The sequence below is a fragment of the Euprymna scolopes genome, chromosome 4 (assembly GCF_053919585.1).
Source record: "Euprymna scolopes isolate OS-2025 chromosome 4, ASM5391958v1, whole genome shotgun sequence".
Classification (NCBI taxonomy): Eukaryota; Metazoa; Mollusca; class Cephalopoda; order Sepiida; family Sepiolidae; genus Euprymna; species Euprymna scolopes.
The window spans coordinates 118,547,738-118,572,334 of NC_136485.1; the positions used below are offsets into that span (position 1 = coordinate 118,547,738).

General features: G+C 38.9%; 1 protein-coding gene across 1 annotated transcript in view; it reads right to left on the reverse strand.

Moving 5' to 3' along the window:
• Positions 1–24,597, reverse strand: part of LOC145269267 (uncharacterized) — a 700,568-nt gene that overhangs the window by 590,324 nt on the left and 85,647 nt on the right. Inside the window, exon 2 of the mRNA XM_080124922.1 lies at positions 4,238–4,448. The gene's annotated coding sequence lies outside the window, so the exon portion shown is untranslated. The remainder of the gene's footprint in view (positions 1–4,237; positions 4,449–24,597) is intronic.

A 24,597-nucleotide genomic window follows, 5' to 3' on the forward strand; every position in this document is an offset into this window, starting at 1 on the left:
TCTTGTGGGAGAGTGTCAATGACCCTCATCACAGCATCTTTCATCTCCTCAATTATCTCATCACTACAGCAGCTAAGGCTTTTGTTGAGTTTAGACAATAACCAAAAGTCATAAGGAGCAAGGTCTGGACTATATTGAGGTTGAGGAACTATTGATGTTCATCTTGGTCAAATAGTCTGGGACAAAGATGTAGTTGTGAACTGATGTATTCATGCAAAATCTTTCGTATCTTCATTTCCTTGTGAATAATTGTGTATACAGTTTCCACGCTGACATCAAGCTGTGTACTTATCGTCTCTCTAGACACACGATGGTCCTTAACCATGAAATTCTTTATTTGGCCAATCAACTTCCTGTGTTCTAACTTCCTTACTCCTACCACACCTCTCTTCTATCCCTCACAGACATCCGGTCTTCCTTGATTCTTTTATGCCACTCAAAAACTGATGTTCGATTCATGCAAGATGGTTCACAAGCAATCTGAAGCGTTCCATACGCTTCTGTGTAATTTTTTCCAAGTTTAAAACAGAATTTTATTGCAGATTCATCTTCTAAATTATCTTCACATCTAAATTGCATTTTAGAAACCCACCAGCTGTGACAATCATGCTTTAGTATAGGGTATTCCAATTCTTGCTGTAGCTGTTCATTTGAACCTGAATTCATAAAAATTGGTCAATCATCTCCTCAGATATATAGCAACAACATACTAAATTTTCAAGAATCCACGGCAGTTTTAAATGCCTGTACAAAAGAGGCACCTTGTTCATTAGAAGTCAATTACCCACCTTGTGACTTTTGCATTGTTTACTTGCTATAATAAACCCCTTTATGTTTGTATTCTTGCCGTTTAAGTTATTTGGATAACGAAATACATGAAAGTTGCCAATAACAATTTTCAAAGTCGTGCAGTAGATCCAACAGAACTTGAACATAGCATGAATGTGAAACATGAATCTTCTATCAATCAATGTCGCTAACTTCAGGTAGAATGTGGATTGACCTTATCAAGTGAGTATATATGTGTAGAAATATTTTGTCATGAGTATGTCAAAAACACAATTTTCCATCTTCTATAATATAAATCTCATCTGTCTGTTTAAATGTCTGTCTGTCTGTATGTTTGTATGTCTGGCTCAAACTTTCGATAGAGGCGACAGATTTTCACGAGATCGATATCATTTTGAAGCTCGACCTTTTGGACAACAAAAATTGGCCAAAAACATTAATTCCTTTACTCTCAACTGGGCACTTTTCTACAGGGAGGGGTCGCTTTTTCGTAGATATTTTCAAAAGTCATCCCCTCTTTTAAAACCTATGTCACTTCCGGTTTAGCGATGGGCGCAACAGCAAAGATGTCACGCTTTTTTTCATGTTCTTTTCCTCCTTTGCAGTAATTGTTCGAGCCTGCCTGCCTACTACCACTTTTTTCTTTGGCTCAACACACACCTCCAAACACCTAGGCAACGCCGAGCATCCAGGCTAGTGTAAAATAAAATGGTACTAGTGCACTTATTGATCCGTGCTGAAATAATAACGTTATTATTTAAAAAGCCATTCTTTACATAGGGAGGGTGTTTTGTGCTTATTCTATACTTGAACGTTACAATTGAATAAAAAACTTATAAAACTTTAATTAAACATGGAAATACGATTTAAAAAAATAGTGCAGATCAGTAAGTGCACTAGTACCAATAAAATTAAGTAGAAAAGCAGAAAATTCTACTAGAAATTCGTTAGAAAATTAAGGTGACGTGTCCAGGAAGTTGGTTAATGACTTGCCGCAGAGCATGTTGTTTGTCAGAAGGAATGAACGTGTTTCAAGTATGCTCAACCTTTTTCCTGTGCAAGTTGAGAAAATATGTGTATATATATATATATATATATATATATATATATATATAAAAGTGAAGAGCAATTTAAAAAGAAAAATAAATATATAAACAATAAAAATATTAAAATTCAGGATTGTGTACTGCTGCGATTTTGTCAACATATTATAACTGTTACTATTATTTAATGCATCCGGAACTTGCATCATGACAGGAAAACGACATGACTAAAAAGATAATTAGGGGTTATATTAATTGTGCCAAAAACCGTGTGAGATCAAGCTTTAGCTTGATGCAATGTAAACATGATATTGTGTGAGATTTTAAAAATAAAAACACTCAAGGACAGGGCTTAAAATAGATGAATTATCAGTTAAATGATGGAGAATATTATGAGAGGATTTAATTAAATTCCATTACACATAGTAGTTGCTTGAAATTCTCATATAATTCACAGGTTCTCTCAGTTATATTATGACTGAGAGAAAAATTTGGATCAAGTTTCCATTAAAGTACATCAAATTGGTATAAAATTGAAAATATTAGGATTTTATTTAATCTATATAAATGAAACTGTAGACGTATGTATGTGTGTGCCTGTCTGAAAATATTTAACTGATAAACTCTCAAACTACTGGTCATATAACACTGAAATTAATAGTAATCATATGCCATGAATGGTTTATAGCGAATAAAATCTTTGTAGGTATGAATAATGCATACAGAAATATGCTGGCAAGTTGAAACGCAAAATGTTTATTTCAACTTACCAACATATTTCTATTACTTTTGCGCATGCACAAATTCATTCATATATTGAAGTGGTTTAACTTTATATCTTATCTATCTGGCAAAAGCTCAAACAGTAGAGAATACAGCTAGAGTGCTAAATGTTTTGGTTTTGATTCTAACTGATGGCATTCTTTTTTTTACTTTTGAAATCAGTACTATACATTAGGTACAATATAATATTTTTTTACAAAGAAGACACAACTTATCAAGGCCCGGAGCCCACTCAAGGATAAAGGTCAATGGGAAAATATCGTAGTAATCATTAGTAGTGGAAATTTGGGAAATGGCTCAAGAACTTGTTCACGTTGGACTTGAAGATTACCATTTTGTAGTCAGTTGGAAAACAGGGAAACTGAAGAGAGTTTCACAGGCATGCAGTTCTTAGAAAGAAGCTTTTTTCATGGAACCTACGTTTAGGTTTAAGCACAGATAAAGAGTGGGCAAATTATAGATAGTGGTGTCAGGTAGACGCGTGTTTTCGTAAAAATCAGCCCAAGTGGAACCATAGATTTGAGCTCAGACGAGCACTTGCCATGAAAATAATGATTAAACAGAGACAGGCTCGCAACGTCTTTTTATAATAGTGAATTAGTCCTGTAATAATAAATACAAATTCTGCATGAATTAAAATATATTTAACCCTAACCCGACTGGGCAAGGTCCCTCTGCTACTATATAAATAAACAAAAACTGAAAAAGTCAAGATTTTATTTAATTTGACAGAAGTTTGTATTTTCAGATGCAATTTTATAAGGTCTGATAAATATTCCTGCTTCCAATAAATTTCAAAACATGTCCTCATAATTTGCTTAAATTCATTGAATTAATTTGAAGATCGAATTTAAATTTAACTTTCGCTTTGTAATATTTGGATTACTGCCTTCACCTTGGATGTTTTTCTTACACCATTTACGCTAGCGTAACCTTCGGCCTTCTTTAGGTGTGTCTTGTCGAAGACAGGAATTTTTATGGCGATGATAGTAATCTAAATAATACAAACTGTCAATCGTCATCTAAAATGTTCGAAACATCAACTTCCACTTTTGAAGAATTCAGTCCCAAATTGTTCATCTTAGAATCAAGTTTGAGTTGTCTGATGAAAATGTGACCTCAAAGTCCTCAGATTTATTCAGACTGGCACTTGTAGCGATAAATGAACATGAAAAACTTTTATATTCTATCTACTTGGCAGGGAATGATGATTGTATATTCCAAAAATCACAAAAAATTCATCAAGTAATTTTTTTTATTTATGAAAAACAAATTTTTTTTTTTTGACTGATATATGATAGATGAAGCCATGTTTTTCTAGAAAATATAATAAAGGGGAGATAATCAGCGATGCTTATTACAGTTTCCAGATGCATTACGGTTGTCTGCCCTTGTCCACCGATTCGTTGATTGTAATATGGATGCTTTTTGATTTTCTTGACTACTTGGTCAAATTTCGTGATTTTTGGAATGTTTCATCTTCGGCTCGTGACTGGTACGTACATTTCTGTATTTTTAAAAATTTAAATGCTGCAATAAGTGCCAATCTGAATAAGCGCTTTTTGTTAATTAAATGTAATGTTAGACAAGATGACGATAAGATAAAAAGTCGATAGACTCACCAAGCACTGTAAGATGTATAGTAACGGACAAATCGACAGTAGAGGCAATTTGGCACAGATAAGTTCCTGCATGTTTCTTTTGTACATTCTCAATAATTAAATCCCATTGTTCTCTGTTAGTATCACTCTGAACCTTATAATTGGGATCAGGCTCAAATGTAAATGTTCCAATGGTGATTGGGCTTGTACCTGGTAATTTCCTCCATATTACCTGGAATAAAATTAAAAACAAATGTATCAATTGAATTACACTCAAAAGAAAAATATTACAAAATAATATTTAAAACATTTTTACAACTGCATAATTCCAATTGTTCACATTACTTTTTCATATTGATGCGTTTCGGCCGATGTAATCTCCAACCATTCTTAAGGTGAGTTCAAGTTGATACACATAATATAAATTAACAATCCTTGATGAGAACACATAATACAAATTAACAATCCTGGATGAGAACACATAATACAAATTAACAATCCTGGATGAGAACACATAATACAAATTAACAATCCTGGATGAGAACACATAATACAAATTAACAATCCTGGATGAGAACACATAATACAAATTAACAATCCTGGATGAGAACACATAATACAAATTAACAATCGTGGATGAGAACACATAATACAAATTAACAATCGTGGATGAGAATACATAATACAAATTAACAATCCTGGATGAGAATAAATAATAAAAATTAATAAACCTTGATGAGAACACATAATACAAATTAACAATCCTGGATGAGAACACATAATACAAATTAACAATCCTGGATGAGAATGCATAATACAAATTAACAATTCTCATATAAAAAAACTAAAACTTCCATCTCTTGACACGTTTCAGCCGCTGTTATCTCCGGCCATCTTAAGGGGAGTTCAAAATGAGATAGCTCCTGTCTCAAAGGAGTATCTTATTTTAGCTAAGCTTCTGGGACTTACCTTCACCCCTGACCTGAAATGGAAGACATCAAATCTATTGCCTAGATTGCTGGAAAACTGCTTTAGAAGGTCTCTCACTCTCGATGCAATCAACTCCCTATAAAACCTCCAAGATATTAGTACTCTTCGTACCCTTCTAGAGGTTTAGTTAATGTTTTCCTTTCTCGCTCTTTTCGTTTCCCTTAACACTCCATGAACATTTTGTGAGACAAAACTTATGCCATTGCATTGTATTGTGTTTATCTTTGGAAGGGGAAGGCGAGGAAATTAGTTGAAGTTTCGGTTCTTTTCGTTTCATATAATGGTTTTCTTTTTTTTTTTATTTCTATTGAAAATTTCATATATTAATAGCTGATTAGCCTATGTAGTTTATGTTGGCTGGTTTCCGCATTTGAGGATTTTCCTTATAGTTTCAGCTACTTTAATCATTGCCATCGATTTCATAGTCTTCACTTTGATTACAATTTCTTCCGAATCTTTATTCCATTTTTTTTTTTTTTTTGTGGGACTGTTCATAGTGCGCCTATAATTACTGGTTTTATATTGACTTTTTTTCATGTTCCATATCCCTTTTAGTTTTCTGGCAAGTTTCCTGTATTTATTTTATCTAAATTCACTCAATAATCACACCTTTTACGGCTACCTTTCATCCTCCTTCCCATTTATTATTTATTTTTATGTCTTTTTACTATTTCATCTTTTCTTTTTCTCACATAAATGATGTGAAGTTGGTGTGTAATACCCTTTGGTGCAATAAATATTTCATTCACATAAAATTGTATACGCTTATTTCCCTTTGTTCAGTTCTAGAACAATTTATTTATTTTTTATGATCTATGTCTGTTTTGTTAAGAAAAGTATGCATGATTACGTCTGATAAAAAGTGATGATAACACACCTCAGTCTAGTTTCACAGAAAGGAAAATATAGTTTTTGGTTCTGTATAGTACATGTAATACAGGAACTATCTGCAACAACAAGAAGTGTCCATTTTGTAGAGTGAGAAAACGATTCGTTTAGCTAGAAGCAACAAAGTCGCCCTTAAGCTGGGTCTCAAGAAAGAGTCTACAACTTAATATGTCCTGCTCGTTTTACAAGCGCTTTAATGGAATATGATCGAATCAGCTCATAGCACAAGTAGCAAAATCACACCCGTTCACTGTGGAGATCCTATATGCTAGAAAGCATCCTTCTCTAGTAGTTTATTGCTTCAAACTGCTAAACTTCAGAATTCCCCGTCTCCTGTTCCTATCTAAAGTACATCTTTTGGGGGAGCTGGGTTTACCCACATTAAAAACCGACCTTGTGTCTGACTCTGCTCTTGTAGTAATGCAATTAATAGGAACATTTATTTGTGATATATTTGAATTTTCCGGTAGATATAGTCCCAAATAGTAGCTCTTTGCGTTGAATGGTAATGTGGCTTAGAAAAAATTCTTAACTTAAATACTCATAGAAACACTCATTCTGTGGTTTAGAATTATCAACAATTTTACACATCACATCCTGGTGTCTATGCTATACAGAGATGCACATTTTGTGGATATAATTCAATAGAAATAAAAGTCTGTAGAATATGCATGACTAAATCTTAGTGGATAAATCAGTACATTGGAGTTTATTTGAATCAGATATAGTTAGATTGTCGAAAGGGTTGTAAATTTTATTTACAATTATTCAATGGATGTAATATTTTTTTATAATCACCTTTTTTATGGGCTTACTATATATACCATAAAACAAGTACATCATTATTCCGTATATATAAAATATATATTTGTCTGATATATGGGGAAAAAATAGTGAAGGATGCCTTCTCTCTTCTTCACAGCCATTTTTTTTTTCGCAGAATAAAAGTTGCTAGTTTTCCCCTATTGTATTGATATTTTCATTGAGGGCGATGAACTAAGCTACAATTTCCAATTTCATTTGTAGCCAAAACTCGTCGAGCTACAACAAATGTAAATAATTTTCTATCTTCTATTTATCTGAAGCTAAACGGAACCTCCAGTAGTAGTTTCATTCCAAGAACTATCCTCCCGTGGAACACAATACTGTGGTGCAGAGAATAAGTGAACAAATTATTGTGAAAACATTATTCTTGAAAAATGAAATTCTACCCAGTTTACACCCTTGTTTTTAATCCTCAAAGTGTTTATTTTTTATTTGAAAGTCAGCACTTATAAAGGATCGAAGGCCACTCGAGAATAAAGGTTAATGAATTTGATGGTAGTGTAGTAATCGTTAATAGTGTAAATTGGGTAGAATTGATTATTTATGGGGAGAGCGCAACAAGAACTTGTTTATATTGGATTTTAAGGCTACCATGTTTGTATTCAATCAGTTTGTAGGTCAGCGGAACAGTGTTACACGGCCATCAAATCTAAGAAAGAAGCTTTGTTCATGGAATCTGCATTTAAATTTAGGCACAAATAGAGAGCGGGAGAAATCACTTATAATGATTGTAGTTAATCGAGGGTTTTTTGTTTAAGTTTAGCAAAAGAGAACTATAGAGTGGCGTTCAGTCGAAAAACTTTCCATGAAAATAATGAGAGAGCAGAAACATGCATGCAACGTCTCTCCTGTGGGAAAGGTTGCAGGGAAGAGAAAGGAGCATCGCCTATTAGGTTTCGAAGCCAGATTTGAACTCTATCAAGGTTGGATATGGCACGCTGAGCAGCTCCTGCCCAGATCTGGCAAGAGTACTCCACTATAGGGCATACCTGGTTTTTATGCAGATAGAAGATTGCATCGTCAGTGAGATACCTACTTAAGCTGTTGAGTGATCCAACCATTTTTCCAGCGATCTTGGCAACAAATTTGATGTATATGTTCTTTTTTCAAATCAGGAGAGAAGGGTAGTTCAGTATACAACTGACAAACTCATTAACCTTTATCACCTGGCAGCGTTTTAGCCTTGTGATTCATTACTGTGAAAACAAATAAATTTCAGGCTTAAATGATAATAAAAATTAAGCTTACCAAATCCAACTGGCAACACTATTTGCTTCCATTTTCACTTACCCCTTTTTATTTTTTACCTATCTTTTAAGCCTAAAATTTACGACCAAGACCCCCCCCCCAAAAAAAAAAATTGGCGGCTATAGTAAAAGGCACACTTGATTGACTAAGTAAAACTGACAAAAATAAATATATGGATAATAAATTTTAGTAATTAGTAAACCTACGTGAAAATTATAGAAGTAGAAAAATACATTTTCTTGCGTTTGGTAGCAGTTATTTGTTGTTTGTTTCGTTGTTTTCACCACTGTTTTCTTATAAACTATACTGTACAGTCATTGATTGGTTAATCTGTAAACGCCTAGCTACAACCAGTGCCAAGAATTTCCATTACTCTCTATTTGTACCTAAAATTAAATAAAAAAATATCATGAGCTAAGCTTATTTTCTCAAGCTGCCCGTCTGTGGAACACAGTACCACAGGGCTGCTTGCTATAAGATGGTTGTTTTCAGGTTCAATGTAAACAAATTCTGGTTGAGCCGTCCTCTTAAATAATCACTTTCTACTCAATTTCCGTGATTAGCGATTTTCTGTCTTCACTCATTCTTATCCGCGAGCGTCTTCTGGGCCTTGATAAGCGGTAACTACTTTGTAAAAAGAGATTTAAAAGTAAGGCGATATATGTTCTACTCTATTGCTTACCAGAAATAAAGAACAAGTTTTTGTCTACTGATGCAAAGAACACAAAAATCTGCTTGCCGATTTTGTTCCATAACTGACATAAAGAAAATATGTCTATGGCTAAATCTGGGAATATGAAAATATACTTGTCAGCATGTTTCATAGTTTTTAAAATAAGTACACATTCGCGTTTCTCTCTGTCTAGCTTTCTTAGATCAATAGAATAATAATAACACACTACAGATTATATAGATCAACAGCAGGTAGCGATTATTTTCTTTTTTAATAAACAACTCTTCTTCGACTGTGAAAATATATATGTTTTAGAACAGTTTCAATAATTTCTATAATTTCTTTCATAATGAATAATTTTATCACCTAAAATAACGAGTAAAATGAAATTGATTTTCATTCTATGTTGTAATTGATTGCAAGCAATTCATTTCACATTGAGTTTCATCGTATCGTATATACATTAGACTTTATAGTCCGTTAAAAATAGGCAAAAGTTATAGCCTGTTGTTTTAGAATGAGTACTTTATGCCAATGTGTTGCAATATTTTTTTTTTAATGGGGTATGATTCCACAGAGTCAGGAGATTCTATTTATAAACGATGCTACTAGGAACTGACGAATCGAATTACTTCACGTTCTGCTACTAACCAATCAGAAACCAAAATTGCTCCATAAATATTAAACTTTTCTGTGGCAACTTCGCATATGTTTTCTTTGTGTCAACGCGGGAAGAATCTTTTGCTCTGTGGATTCCAACTTGAGAACTGTCTACTGCAAACCAGTCACCTCCAGGACTCGTGTAGAACAACTAAACATCGGAAACTGTTCTGTCTATTGCAAACCAGTCACCTCCAGGACTTGTGTAGAACAACTGACCATCGGAAACTGTTCTGTTTACTGCGACCCAGTCACCTCCAGGACTTGTGTAGAACAACTAATAACCAGAAACTGTTCTGAAACTAAACATGGCTTACACTTCTAGACAATGTAATGCTTGAATATGGGAAAGTTATGCCAAACTTTGAATGAAATACTAATCTCAAGGTACCCTTATTGCTCATCGGGGGGATATCCTAATACTTAGTTCGCTGAACCTTATAAAGACAAAGGTTTGTACAAAATTTCAATTCTGGAGAAAAAGTGGGCCAAACAAACAAATAGCCAGACTAAGAGAAATAGAATACATATTCTTTTATTTTTGTACAAAAAGAATCATTAAATTAATAATACTTTATATAGGGGTCGTATTCTATTCTTTATTTAATAAGCAATTGCGTATTATAAAACTAAAATAAATTATTGAAAAGTATTTTGTTGCTTTGTTTAAACATTTTCGATTAGTCGGTTTACATACTGACTAAATATCTCAAAATGTCATGGATGAAATTGTTTATAAAATTCACAATGCTTGCTGCAAGCTAATAAGGGACACTTTGGTTATCGTCTCATAAGGAAGAGTTCTGATTCTGAATAGACTTCACGCTCAACTAAATGCAGCAATCGAGTTTTGATAGAACCAAAGGAGGGCTTTGCTCTCAATAAGAATATTTGGGCCCTAAAATAGACTTCTAAGTAAACTAATAAATGCACCAACAATGCAACAATTTAAGGTGCAGGACTACTGTGTCCTTTTCTCTGTAAATTTGTACCACCTTTTCCCTACATGGCATTGAAGCACAATTGTTTTATTTTTTGCAAAATACATTAAATTAACCTGAATTGTAGCAGTATTTTAAAGTTAAGTGTCGATATGAGTTCCTTATACGGTGTATTATAAAGTGTGTACCTGTGAGGTCAACTGGAGTTAGCGTACTGTGATATAAAAAATGTTTCAATTTCAACTGCTGCAAGAATTATAGATTAGTTAGATGTAAAATCCAGGGAATTAGTTCAAAAAGAACAGCCGCACTCACCCTAGGTGGGATGAACCAGCTACTTCTAAGGAGGGAGTGTCATGGAAATATTAAATCAGTAAGCAGTCTCCAGTCACATGTATATCCCGGTCAAGGATGATTATGTTAGTTTGTTGCAGTTTTTTTTTTCAGGGTAGTCTCAGTATCCTCCTATATACAGTGCCAGGTATTACCAAATGGTCACCCCTCTGGTATTAACCAGACTCAACATGTTTTAACTTTGGTGATCTATGGTGAACCTGTGCGTCGATGTGATTATGCCATCTTAGACATCAAATTAGGGATAGTTAATAGATGCTTTTAGCTTAGACTAAGAAAATCAAAATGTATTTATTAATTTCATAACAGGTATAGTTTCAATATTAATAACTCAAATAGGTGGAGATGCCAAATCAAATCAAATAATTCTTATCATGTGTTTAAAATTATCTTTAAATTTCCATTTTAAGCACTTACAAGATTCTTGCTCTCATAATTATTTCCTAAAATAATCAAGCTATGTAATTTAATTTTCCTGTCCGTCTGCCTCTAATTAAAAAAATTAATTAGGAATGCTTTTTCTTCTTAAATCCTAAAACTAAACAACAACTTAATTCGAAAGCAATTACTTTTCTCTCTTGCACCATGATACATTCGCCATCCTCATCACCGTTGAAAGATTTTCGCTTCTTGCCATAGTTATTTCTTCTTTCTTTAATTTTTGCACTCAACCTTGCATTGATGCAAAATCAGTCATTATTTTAATTGCACAAAAAAAATGGATACATTTGAAACTATTATAAATCGTTAAATAGTTTTGTATTCCAGATGCCAAAGCTAAAAAAGAAAAAAAATATGTAGTTTTCAAAGAAGCTAATAAAATGATCGTTTTTAATAACAATGGAACACCTAAATTACGAAAGAGAGTTATTGCATTTTCTGTTGGATTCAGGTTACTTGAACAATTTGATTGGTGTTGTCTTTCATGCAGTAGAATGCAAAGTTCAAATTTCGTAGAGGTTGTTGTGTCACTTCTACTTAACCTTGGATTGCTTTGTGGTTTTGTTTTACAGCATGTCAACCACGTTTGGTTCTTACATACCGAAACCCTACATGATACTGGTTAATAGATTAATTGTTATCTTTTTTTTTTTTGCACTGACTGAAGCAGTACTAACTCATAACAGGGCGAACCATCTTCGAAAGAGGAAGTTTCATGGGAAAACCAAGCTTCTCTCTTTATATCACCAACACTCTTATCCACATCTGGCATCAATTGAAATTGAAATGAATGGCTCTCGTCTTCAGGAGGCCTCAAGTTTTGACAAGCTTCTGGGGTTGACCGTTACTCGTAAAAATAACAAGCGGTCCCCAGTCGCTTTTCTATCTTTGTTATCGACGTTATGTTTTTGCAGTTCACGCATGAAGAGCTAAATGTCCTCCTACATACATCCCCTGGTATTCCTAAATAGTCACCCATCAGATACTGATCGATGATCTAATGAGAGAATTATGTATTTTTGGCTGGCATAGCTTTTATAAACGGCGGTTTCGATGGAAGCATAAAATGCACCAAGAAGTAAAAAACACACACACACACACACACATATATATATATATGTATAATATATATGTATAATATATATATATATATATATACACACACACAGAAGGAAAAATACTAATGCATATAAATTTAATCATTCATTCAATGGGTAGTTTACATCATTAGGAGTACAGGATATATATGCTCTTTATACGAATGTATTTTGAAATCTATTGCTATCTTTTTCTTTCTACATATAATCTCCACTTCAAATGTTGGTCTTTTTCTTATTCCGATAAGTTTCCTTTTAAAAGAATTTATCTAGTTCTTTTTTGCCTCCATATATATATATATATATATATATATATATATATATATATATATATAACCTCCAAATTGTACCCTTACCACTGGCCACAGTTTTGTATTCCACTCTCATCAAATGGGGAAAGGTAGAATTTGAGTAGTTGATAGCATTTAGGAAACTCTATAAAAGCAATTACATTATCGTGCAAATTGATGTTTTCAGCAAAAAATTGATAAAAAAAAAAATGCGACGATTATTATGTCCGCACACCAAAATCATTTATCGTGCCTCTAATTATATTTTGCACTCAAAAATGAATTCACTCTTATCTGGCCACCAAGCATAAAAAGATCACAATTTCAAAAATTCTTACACAACCTTAGATTTTTCAAGACTAAAGTCTTGAGGCATCTCCTTTTTTTGTGATAATCATCTGTAGTTTTTGTTAGCCATCAACATCAAGTGGTATCATGCCTTGTCTGGAATGATTCCCATAAAAATATATCGTAAACTCTAACTTGACTCTTCATCCATAACTATAGATGTAGATTTTTGCTTTTCAAAATAGTGTCAATAAGAACACAAATGGGAGAAACACGAATCTGGTTTGAATCTTGCATTTCTCATTGATAAGTATTACACCATCAATAGATAGACGCATAAAATAGCTGCGCCCTAAGCGAAGAATCGTATCAGCCACAAATAAGCAATTGAAACAAATGGTTTTGGTTCTCGTTTGAATACTTACAAATGTAATTGTAGCACATTATTGATGTCTATTTTGGTACGGAGCCAACCAATCAGAAATTTGGCCAGGGCTTGATGAATTTTCTCTCACCTTAACTTTGATTTTCTTTGCCTTCGACTTAAAAGAGTTCAAATCTCCAGACTTCTCCTACCAATTTTATAATCATTAGAAAACATGCGCAAAAGCAAGAATTGGCAGCTTTCATTTTGCCAATGAATCTCACACTTTGGCAAGAACATTTGTAATATTCACAGTACAAGAGTAAATTCACTTTTTTTTTTAATTGGATTCTTTTAGGGGTGGAACGATAAAATTGTCGCCCTAATAAAGGCGAACCGATTTTCTATTTTTGTTGCAGACTATTTGTTGTGTTGCTTTTTTTCACATGGATTTTACATATGTCTGTCCAAACACACTTTTGGCAAACAAAGAATACCCAATTTTAATTGTTCCATATCTAACCTATTTCTAATTTTTATTTATAAACTCACATTGTCCATTCTTTTAATTGACACATTTAATATCGAGCTATTTCTAAAAAAAATGGGCAATCACTCTTTTTTTCTGGCATAAAGTATAATACTTTTTTTTTTTAATGGAGAGTAGAAAACGCATTGTGGATGCGTTATCAGCAGCTCCCGTTACTCTCGCTTCTCCTTATTTGTCCCTCAGTCCTCATTTTTTAATGAGTGATTTTTCTGAAAAAGGGAGAAGAAAAAGCTGTTTTCTAGGTTGGCAGTATTTTGTGCGAACAGTTGGAAGAGATGGTGGAAATTTTCTGTTTCTATGTCTATCCTTGTAGCCATGTCACTAGTAAGGGTGCTGGAGGTAAACGTTTTATCTGGGCTGACGTTATCCGCCTGATAGTCAGGGATCCGAACCTTGGATTGACCACTAAGGAGGCTGTCCTATCAGCAGGTGCAAAGTACTGAGGCTGCTGTATTGCCATTTGATGAATGGATTCTGGACCATGCAGTAGCTTCTGGTGGGGCCTCTTGATGCCATATTAGTGGGTAATTGTGACGGCTTTACCTTATCATGTTCTACAAAAAACAAAATTCTTCGTTTCTTTTTCTCTCTTAGTTTCCCCTCTCTGTCCTGTTCTAAGCAAATCTGACGACCTAATCCACAAATTCCAAAATTCCACCATGACAAGTTTCAAGAAAAAATACACACTTAAACCCGGTTCTCTAATATCCAACGTAGATCCCCACTACCATGTCTCCTTCTCCAACATCAGGGGTCTACGTTCTAACCTTCCAGAGGTTGAAATCCAATTACAGGAGACTAAACTAGACCTTTTATTTTTAAGTGAAACTGGCATTGGACAAGCTATTCCCTAAAAGTGTTCGCAATTAAAGGATACCCTAACTTAACTTCAAGATCGCCATGGGCATAGAATATGTGCCTATATTAAAGATGGCTTTCCACGTGGTACGGACATCTCCAGAGTCTTCTTCTAACTTACCCTATATGTGCTTCCGGGTTGCATTAGCTCACACTACTGCATTTATGTTTACTCTCTATCGCCCCCACAACAGCGGAGTTACTATCTTTAAAAGCATATCTGAGAAAATTGACCAAGTCCTATCTGCTTATCCTTCAGCAAACAGTCACGTATGTGGAAACTTCAATGTTCACAACATGGAATGGTTGACCCACTCAAACAAGACCGATGATGAGGGGAGGTTCTGTCATGATTTCTCCATTGCTAAAGACCTCACTCAGATTGTTCATGAACCCACCCGTGTGCCCGACAATGACAGCCAGTATGCAAGTCTACTAGACCTTTTTCTCACAACTTGCCCTGAACTATGTTCAGTTTCTGTTCTGCCTCTTCATGGATCTTCCAACACTCTGTTGTATCAATTAAGATAAAAATGAAATGTAATAAGTCCCCAGACGTACCTCTCCATTGTCCAGTATATCGATACACTGAGGCTGACTGGGATAGCTTCCGTACATTTATATTGGATCTACCTCTGCATTCCATGTTTAAAAAGGATGTATCCTCTATAGTATCAGACCTGACGGAATGGTTAATTGTAGGTATAGACCGTTTCATACCCTCGAAAAAGTTCCAGCAAAAACCTAACAGCCAGCCATGGTTCTCTCCAGAATGCGCTGCTGCCATTGCGCACAGAAATCACTTTTTCCACTTCTTTCAACATAATAGATGTATGGAAACTAAAGCCACTTTCAGGACTGCCAGCAACCATTGTAAGAAAGTAATAAAGAACGCAAGAGAGGTGTATGCTCAGTCCGTAAAGTCCAAAGTAGCTGAGCAGTGGCTTGGCTCCCACCAGTTTTGGCAAATTGGAAGCAGAATCCTGAATAGAAGCGGGTGCTCTATCCCAACTATCATCAATGGACCTGAGGTAATCTCGTAAGCATCAGACAAAGCCAAACTCTTTGCCAAGAACTTTGCAGCTAATTCTACCCTTTGCAACCAAGGCCGCCAAGCCTCAATATTTCCTCCTGTATCAAAAAACACACTATGTGATATACATATATATGTACGTGATTTTGTCAAGCTAATCAAAAACCTTGATTCCAATAAAGCAACTGGCCCTGACAGTATTCCAATTATAGTACTCAAAAAACTTCAACCAGAACTTGCACCCATACTTACAAAACTGTTTAAACGTTGTCTTAAGGAGAATACCTTCCCATCACCCTGGAAAATCTCATCAGTATGCCCTGTATTTAAGAACTCAGGTGATTGCTTATCCCCCTCCCAGTACAGGCCAATAAGTCTCCTGCGCGTCATGAGTAAGTTGCTGGAATCTGTGTTAAATACGGAAGTAATCAACCATCTAAACAAAAATAACCTTCTTAGTGACACACAATATGGTTTCCGTTCTGCTAGATCTACAGCAGATTTGCTTACAGTTAGTTATATCTCATAGGATTAACAAATCTCTCGACGGAGGCAACCTTTCTAGGGCAATTGCACTTGAAATATCTAAGGCCTTTGATAGAGTATGGCATAAAGGTTTACTTCACAAGATCTCTAGCTATGGTATAGCTGAAAATGTCTTCTCAATTATTAAATCATTTCTTTCTGATAGGTTTATAAGAGTAGTGGGTGAGGGGCAAAAATCAGAAGCTCACAGTATTAATGCTGGAGTCCCTCAGAGGTCCATCCTGAGCCCAACTCTATTCCTGATCTACATTAATGATCTTCCAAATCACATCCTTACATCATTTGTAGACATTTATGCTGATGACACAACCATTTATGGTAGCACATCTAAGACAGTAAACAACCAAGTTCTCTCTGATTCTCTCTCTTCTGATCTTGAGCACGTGGTACAATGGGGAAACGAGTGGTTGGTTACTTTTAATGCATCTAAAACCAAGCTTTTCTCTTTATATCATCAACACTGATCCACATCTGGCATCAATTGAAATTGAAATGAATGGCTCTCGTCTTCAGGAGGCCTCAAGTTTTGACAAGCTTCTGGGCTTGACCGTTACTCCAGATCTTAAATGGAACACGTACATAAAATCTGGTGCCAAGGCCGCTGGAAAAATGGTGGGATCTTTCTATCGATCTAGTTGATATCTCACTGTTGATGCAATTCTCTATCTATATAAGAGCAGGTACGTCCAAGGATGGAATACTGTTGCCACATCTGGGCAGGAGTTGCTAGAAAGGACTTGTCCTACCTTGATAGAGTTCAAAATATACTTCGTAGCCTCTTAGGAGATGTCCTTTTCTCTTCCCTGCAACCTCTATCTCACAGAAGAGATGTTGCGAGTTTGTCTCTGATGTATCATTATTTTCATGGAAAGTGTTCAACTGAGATTCAGTCTACGGCCCCCCCCCCTCGCCAAACGTTCACAAGAAACACTCGTCTAGCTGAAAACACTATCAATAATCCCCCCTACTCTTTATCTGTGCCTAAACCTAAACGTATATTTCATGAACAAAGCTTCTTTCTTAGAACTGCACGCCCGTGGAATTGTCTCCCATTTTCCTGCTTTCCGGCTGATTACAATATGGTTGTCTTCAAGTCTAACGTAAACAAGTTCTTGATGAGCCGTTCCATATAAGTTTACAAATTTACCGAATTGATTACTATATTGACCAATTTCTACAGTACACTCTTTAACCCTTATCCTCGAGTGGCCTCTTGGCCTTGATAATGTACTGATGCCTGTGTAAAAAAAAAAACAACTGCATTCCTAGGATTTCAATTTCCATTATCTTTAACACTTGCCTACAAGGTTCGATGCTAGCCTTTTCCTAATATCATTTTCACTTATCTAGTCTGCCTTCTTACTTACATGAGAAGGCGACAGCCCTTTTGATGTAACATATCTACTAGTTGACCATATCCCAATAGCAATAAAAACCTATCATGTTTAAAAGCGACCCAATGTTCAACGAACGAAACTGAAGATATGCCACTGTACAACTCATGCTTTCTTCCGACCCAAGTTATGAGAACAGGACCATTGCCAGCACCCTCAATATGCAAATTCGGACAGTTCAACGTTTGAGGGCACAGCTCAACACATTGTACAACCCACAGTTATAGTCTTTGGTGTGGCTTCAAGTGAGGGCCACATCATGCCAATTCACATCTAGTCGGCTTGAAAGTCAACAGTAAAGTGTATCTAAAAAGTGTGGTGATTCCCTAGTGCAATCAGATGGCTGGTGGCAGACCCTTGGTGTGGCAGTAGAACTCCGCATCACCCCACAAGTTCAAAGAGACCCGGGCTACAAATTTTTACCTTTCTCTCATTGGCACCCAACCCCCTCTTCTGACCTAAAACAACTGGTCTACTTTCTTTGGTCATACGTCGGAAACATCACCAACATAACCTCCAACAACACCAAAGCCAGCCTGATCGCCGTCATCTGTCGAGTATTTACGAACGTTTGTGGGAAATTTATGCTCTCAGTTTCAGATCTATATCGAGGCTTCAGATGAAGCTGAAGGTGGCTACATTGAATAGGTATCAGCTTTACTACATAATCAAGAAACTTGAATTGATTTTGTCAATAAAAGTTTTAAAATAAAGATGTAGTGTTGTTTCCTTTAGGGTGACAATTTTATCGGTCTACCCTGTATTATGCCTCTTTTAGAATCTACTTTTTTACACTATTGATATTATGTAAAATTCTTAATGTATACATGCTATAATTCCCTAAACAGAACATTTAGTACCACTGTGATATACCCTTACAATGATTAAAGTCACTCCTTGGCCTTTTGGTCAAGATCAAAGTGTGTCCTGGACAAGGCTGGATTCTACGCCATCCCAGCCACACTCAAGTTCGGAGAGTGGACACTCTCCCTTATAGTGGAAGGGAGGAGGCCTCATTGCTGGCTGTGCACACAACAAGGGCATATGGCGAAGGACTGTCCAAAGAGGAATGGAGGGAAGAAGCCCACAAAAGCGGCGGGAACAAGCGTGACAACAAATCAAGCCGCGGATCCCGCGCCGGCCGCAAATCCTCCAGAGGCACCGACAGGCTGGGTGACGGTCGTAAAGAAAGGCAAGATCAACAAACAGCCATCCTTGCAGACAGTCACCCAAGACCAAGAACAACCGAAGAGCGAGACAGAGAAAATGGACACACAGACACCCTCCTCCTCAAACAAGAGGAAACTACCAGAATCTGAGGAGGAGGCCGCGTCAGAGGCAGAGGAAGAGACAACAACAGTCTCTATGGCCCTGAGCGCAACAGAGATCAGGAGGGCCAGGAGGAGGAAAAGCCGCAAGACACGCGCAAACCCTCCTACCCCCACTGAGACTGAGAAGGACTCCCTCGCAACAATAACACAGGATGAGCCCCCTGTGATCCCAACACCCCAGCAACCTGAACAACCTTCCCCCTCTCCTATAAAGGCCCCAAGAAACTCTTCCCGCCCCTCATCCCGTGACAGGAGCCAAAAAGAAGAAAACGAGCAGGCTACCCCCTCCCCAAGCGCTCAGCCTCCCCATCAACCAAAAGAGATCCCCTCCCCCACTCCCAAAGTCCGCACTGAACGGACCAAAAAGCTCCCCTTCCTGCCAGGAAGCAGGATTTGTGAAACAGACCCTCTCCAACCGGCTCCGGACCTTAAAGGACAACAGAAGGTCCGGTACAATAAACTTAAAAACTTTGAAAAAGTCGGTGGAGACCTAGTAACAGACCCCACTAAATTCAAGGACGCTCCCTTGTTGACCACTTTCGTTAGGGTCAACAAGGACGCTAGGACTGGAGGAATGTGGGCAATGATTAGGGCAGCGAAGAATGCGATCCCAGGCCAGCAGCTGGTGGATAGGGACCATCCTTCACTGACCAACATTTTCTTTAAATGTGAGGGTAGAATCCCCATGTATGTACACCCATCGCTATACAGGGCACTCAAACTAACCTTCCCCCTGGACGTGGGGGGCGTGGCCAAGGATGGATCACCTTCATCGGATTTACTAACCGGCAGCCTTGGCCAGGCCTGCCATGTCCTCACTGCCCGGGATTTCAGACCCGTCTGTGACAGTGCTTGAGGTAAGTGATCATGTCTTTGAACTTGGCTACATTGAATGTGAGGGGCATCAGGTGTCGAAGCAAAGCCTCGCGCGTTGTGAGAGACTTGGTGTCCCTCAAGGTAGATATCGCCGCTATCCAGGAGACCCACTTTGTTTGTGACGGGGATTGTCAGGTGCTGGTAAACGATTACGATGTCTACTCAGCATATGGCAATACCTATAGTCGTGGAATCTCCTTGCTAGTGAGTCGCACCCTGTCAGCGTCGGTGAATGTTGTTCACGCAGGCGAGGACGGGCGGGCGCTTGTTGTTGATGTTGCTGTTAATTGTAGTGTTTTTCGGATTGTTGCTGTTTATGCTCCCAATGCTGCTGTAGAGAGGGCAACCTTTTTTCGACGGTTGGAGGGCTTCTTAGTGGATCCGGAACGGTTAGTTTTAATGGGGGATTGGAATGCAATCCTTGATCCCAAAATAGATAAGGTCGGGGGGACTAGCGGGTCGGCGTGGTGTGACAGCAGTCTGTCTGACCTGATGGCCTCGTGCGATCTCGTCGACAGATTTCGTCTGGATCATCCGGGGCGGGAGATGTGGACGTGGCATCCTGTAGTGCCTTCCCATCCAAGCACTTACTTGGATCGGATGTTAGTTAGAAGAGGCGATGTAGACTTCCTATCTTGCCCCACGTTCCACTTGCTAGGACACTCGGACCATAAACTTGTTATGGCCCGTTTGAGCTTAAGTGCTAGGCCTAAACTGGCCGGATACTGGAAGTTCAACAGCACCTTGTTGGAGCTGGAGGACTACCGGTTGAAGGTCACTGAGCTAATTCAGCGGGCTTTAGTGGGGGCGGTTACAGGGAGTAAGTGGTGGGTTAGTCTCAAGGTCAAAATTAGGCGCTTCTCTGTCCAGTATAGCCAACGCCTCGCGATAGATAAGGCTAAGGCAAAGAAGCGTTTAGAGGATAAGCTGACCCGGGCGGTGGAGGGGGGGGACCCCCTAGAGTTAGCACTAGCTAAACAAGATCTCAACCGCTTGGCTAGCGAGCGGTATGAAGGTCAAGTAGTTAGGGCTAGGTTAAAGAAAGTTTCTAACGAGGCTGTGAATGTTGACGCTGTTGAGCGTAAGGCTGCTTTAAGGCGCGGTTCGGATGGGTACATTCGTAAAGTACATAACCTGGAAGGACACCCCTTAGTATCGACTCGGGAGATCTGCGAGGGGTTTCGAGAGCATCTATCGGTGCGCTTCACCCAACTACCCGGACTCAGGGTTGATGAGTTTGGCAGCTATTTGGCTGACTCGCCCCGCCTCACGGCGGCTCGGGCGGCTAGCTGTGATGGTCTTATTACTGAACATGAGGTCATTACTGCGTTGAAGCAGGTCGGCTATAACAAATCCCCGGGTCTTGATGGTTTACCCTACGAGTTTTACTTGAGGCTGTCGCCCATGTTGGTCCCTATTCTGAAGGATATGTTCAACCATTGGTTTGCCCAGGGTTCCATCCCTGGACAGGTGACCAAGGGTGTGATCACATTGCTGAGGAAAGGTCAACGGCATGGTGGGAGGGAAAACTTTGATGATTTTAGGCCCTTGACTCTGCTAAACACAGAGTTAAAGATTTTGGCAAAGATTCTTGCGAATCGCTTGCAGGTTGTCATCACTGACTTGATCGAACCGGACCAGACTTATGCTGTGAAGGGGAGATCGATTCAAGACAATTTGCACTTGATACGCTCGATCATAGAGGGGACAGAAGACGACGCCGAAGCCGCGCTGATCAGTTTGGATCAGTCCAAGGCATTCGATAGGGTCGACCATCGGTTCCTAGGATCTGTGCTAGAGGCCGCCGGATTTAATCCGGACTTCCGCAAGTGGATCTTTGTTCTGTATGACAGGCCGACGGTAGCGGTGCAGATCAACGGTAAGCTGTCGGAGTCATTCGCTGTCTCTCGGTCGGTGCGACAGGGTTGTCCGCTGTCGCCTCTGTTGTATGTCCTGGCGTTGGAACCCCTCCTTCGCAAGTTAAGGGACGAGGCGGCTACACCAGTCCTGCGCGGAATAGCTCTCCCTGGAGGCACACGAGCCAGGGTTTCCGCGTTCGCCGATGACGTCACCGTGTTCGTGTCTTGCCTCACGGACGTTCAAGCGGTGGTCGAGGCGCTCGCTCGATACGAAGAAGTAACAGGGGCCATCTTCAACCGTAGCAAGTCTGTTGGCCTGCGGTTGGGGGCCTGGACCGGGGTAAACTCGCTTCCAGGTATTTTCAGCTGGACCGATGGACCGGTCCGCATTCTCGGTGTCTGGTTTGGACCGGGACTTCAGCTGGAAAAGAATTGGTCGGAAGTGCAGTCTAAGGTCAAATCGTCAGTAAAGACTTGGATTGGAAGGAAATTGTCCTTGAAGGGTCGGGCGGAGGCGTGTGCTACATACGTCTTTCCGCTCATCCTTTACCGTTTGTCTGTACTTCCTCTCCCTGTAGAACGACTAACCCGCTTACAAGGGCGCCTCGATTCACTTTTGTGGAACGAGGGTAAGCATTATGTCTGCAGAGAGGTCTGTGTTCAAAATCCGAGCGAGGGAGGCCTGGGTCAGCCCAGTCTCTTGTGTCATAGAAATGCCGAGAGATTGGCTTTCCTGGGTCGTTCGCTTGAAGGAGACGCTCCTTGGGTCCCTGTGGTTGAGAACTCGTTTCCCAATCTCAAACCCAACCCTTCGGTATAAGGTCGTCGTAGACCGAAGGGGGAGTCCAAGTTCTTCTCCGAATGCCGAACCGCTCTTAGAGCTTTGCCGGGGACCAATGTCCTCGATCAGCCAAGGAAGAGACTGTATCGGGATTTAGTGGAGGGGACCGCGAAGGATCCACTTTGCAGGCGGATGGGATGGTCGATGGAGGTTGTCCGTTCTCAATGGCGTTGGGCGCCGGGAAGGGAGATTCTGAATAACTCGGAATTCTCCCTGACTTGGCGACTGGTCCGAAATGCGCTGCCCCTCTTCGACGTACTTTTCCGGTATAAAGAACATACCAGTCGCTTCTGTCCGTGCTGTGACGAACGCGAGCCCGAAACAATCGAGCACGCGTTTTTTAGTTGCAGCCGGATACAACCCCTATTAAAGTACGTCGAGGGGGTAGCATCGATGCCGAGTGTCTGCTCGATCTCGACGTAGGAACTTTTGTGTACAACATGGAGCCGCCGTTCCCCAGGGAGGAAAGTTTGGTTTTCCTGGCGATCCTAGCAGTAGCGCGCATGACCATTTGGATCGCGCGCCTCAAGTTGGTCCACGAAGGGACATCTGTTCCTGATCGGGATCTGATCGTTTACTTTAAACATTTGCTTAAAGTAAAGATCAGATGCGATTGGAAGAGGTTGCCTAGAGTGGAATTTGACAAGAGGTGGGTGCACAGCACTAGTTTGTGCATCCGTCGAGGAGCCAAGTTTCAATACGTGTTCCCTCCTTAGGCATGGCATGGGCGGTGCTGGGTCCTACGGAACCCATCCCGCCTAGGTTAGCATTATAAGTTCAGTAAAGTAACTCTTGACTGGTGGTACAAATGAGATCCTGTTCCTGATTTTATTTTTTGGTATTAGAGAACCTCTGAGTCTGCCCAACCCCCCTGCTCCTCATCTTTATTTTCTGATGCCCCCGGTCATCCCCCTACTCAGAGGTCACCTTCCTACCCCCTCCATCCGTTGCTTTATTTTCTCCCACCTCCATTAAGGCGACTTCCCCAAACCCCATTAGGGATGCTCTGCTTGTTTTCGGTTCCCCGGAAAACAGTGGGGGATCTAGCCACATAGAATAGTACAGGGGGGTCTTACTAACAACACATTAGTAGTTTTTTCCTTATTTTTGAAATGAACATTTTCATTAGTTTTTTCCCACTCCACGAACATTTTATGCCAATTAATTCAAGAACTCTTTCTAATGAAATCGAACTTTATTTTCTCACACATACACACAGACAAAAAAAAAAAAAAAAAAAAAAAAAATACACACACAACATACAGAAATGAATATACAAATTGTACTTATTTAAATTTTACATTGAACGCTGGGGTTATTAGTTAGATTAGGATCCACAGAGTGATTGAGGTATTTTGGTAAATGTTGCCAGTCAAGAGTAAGACTTCAAAGTCTCATCTGTTACATAGTCAAAAAGACCCTGTACCCTCCCCCTCCCAATTTCTTGTAGGGCCTTGTGCCTAATTTTGTTGAATTGAATTTTTTGTACGTTTTTTATGTTCAATTTTTTCTTTCTCAATAAAATATATAAACAAGATCAAAGTGTAGTATCTGTTCTTCAGATGCTGCACTTAAGATAATTTGTACCAGTCAATGGAGGGGAAACCCTCTATACTGGGACAATTATTATTTTTGGTAACCAGAGTGCCCCCTTTTTGCCTACTTTTAGGGGAGCTGGTTTTTACCTCACATTAAAAACGGCCTTGTGCCTAATTTGCTCAGTGGGGGAGCAAATAAACACCATCTGTTCCGGCAGATACTGCACTTAAGATGGTTTGTACCAGTCAATGGAGGGGAAACCCTCTATACTGGGACAATTATTATTTTTGGTAACCAGAGTGACCCCCTTTTAGGGGAGCTGGTTTTTACCTCACATTAAAAACGGCCTTGTGCCTAATTTGCTCAGTGGGGGAGCAAATAAACACCATCTGTTCCGGCAGATACTGCAAGCAAAGACCATATGTAGGGGCGACCCCACATATAAGACCTTGGTCAATGTAGGGGCAACCCTTCATACCAATTGTCACCATCCAG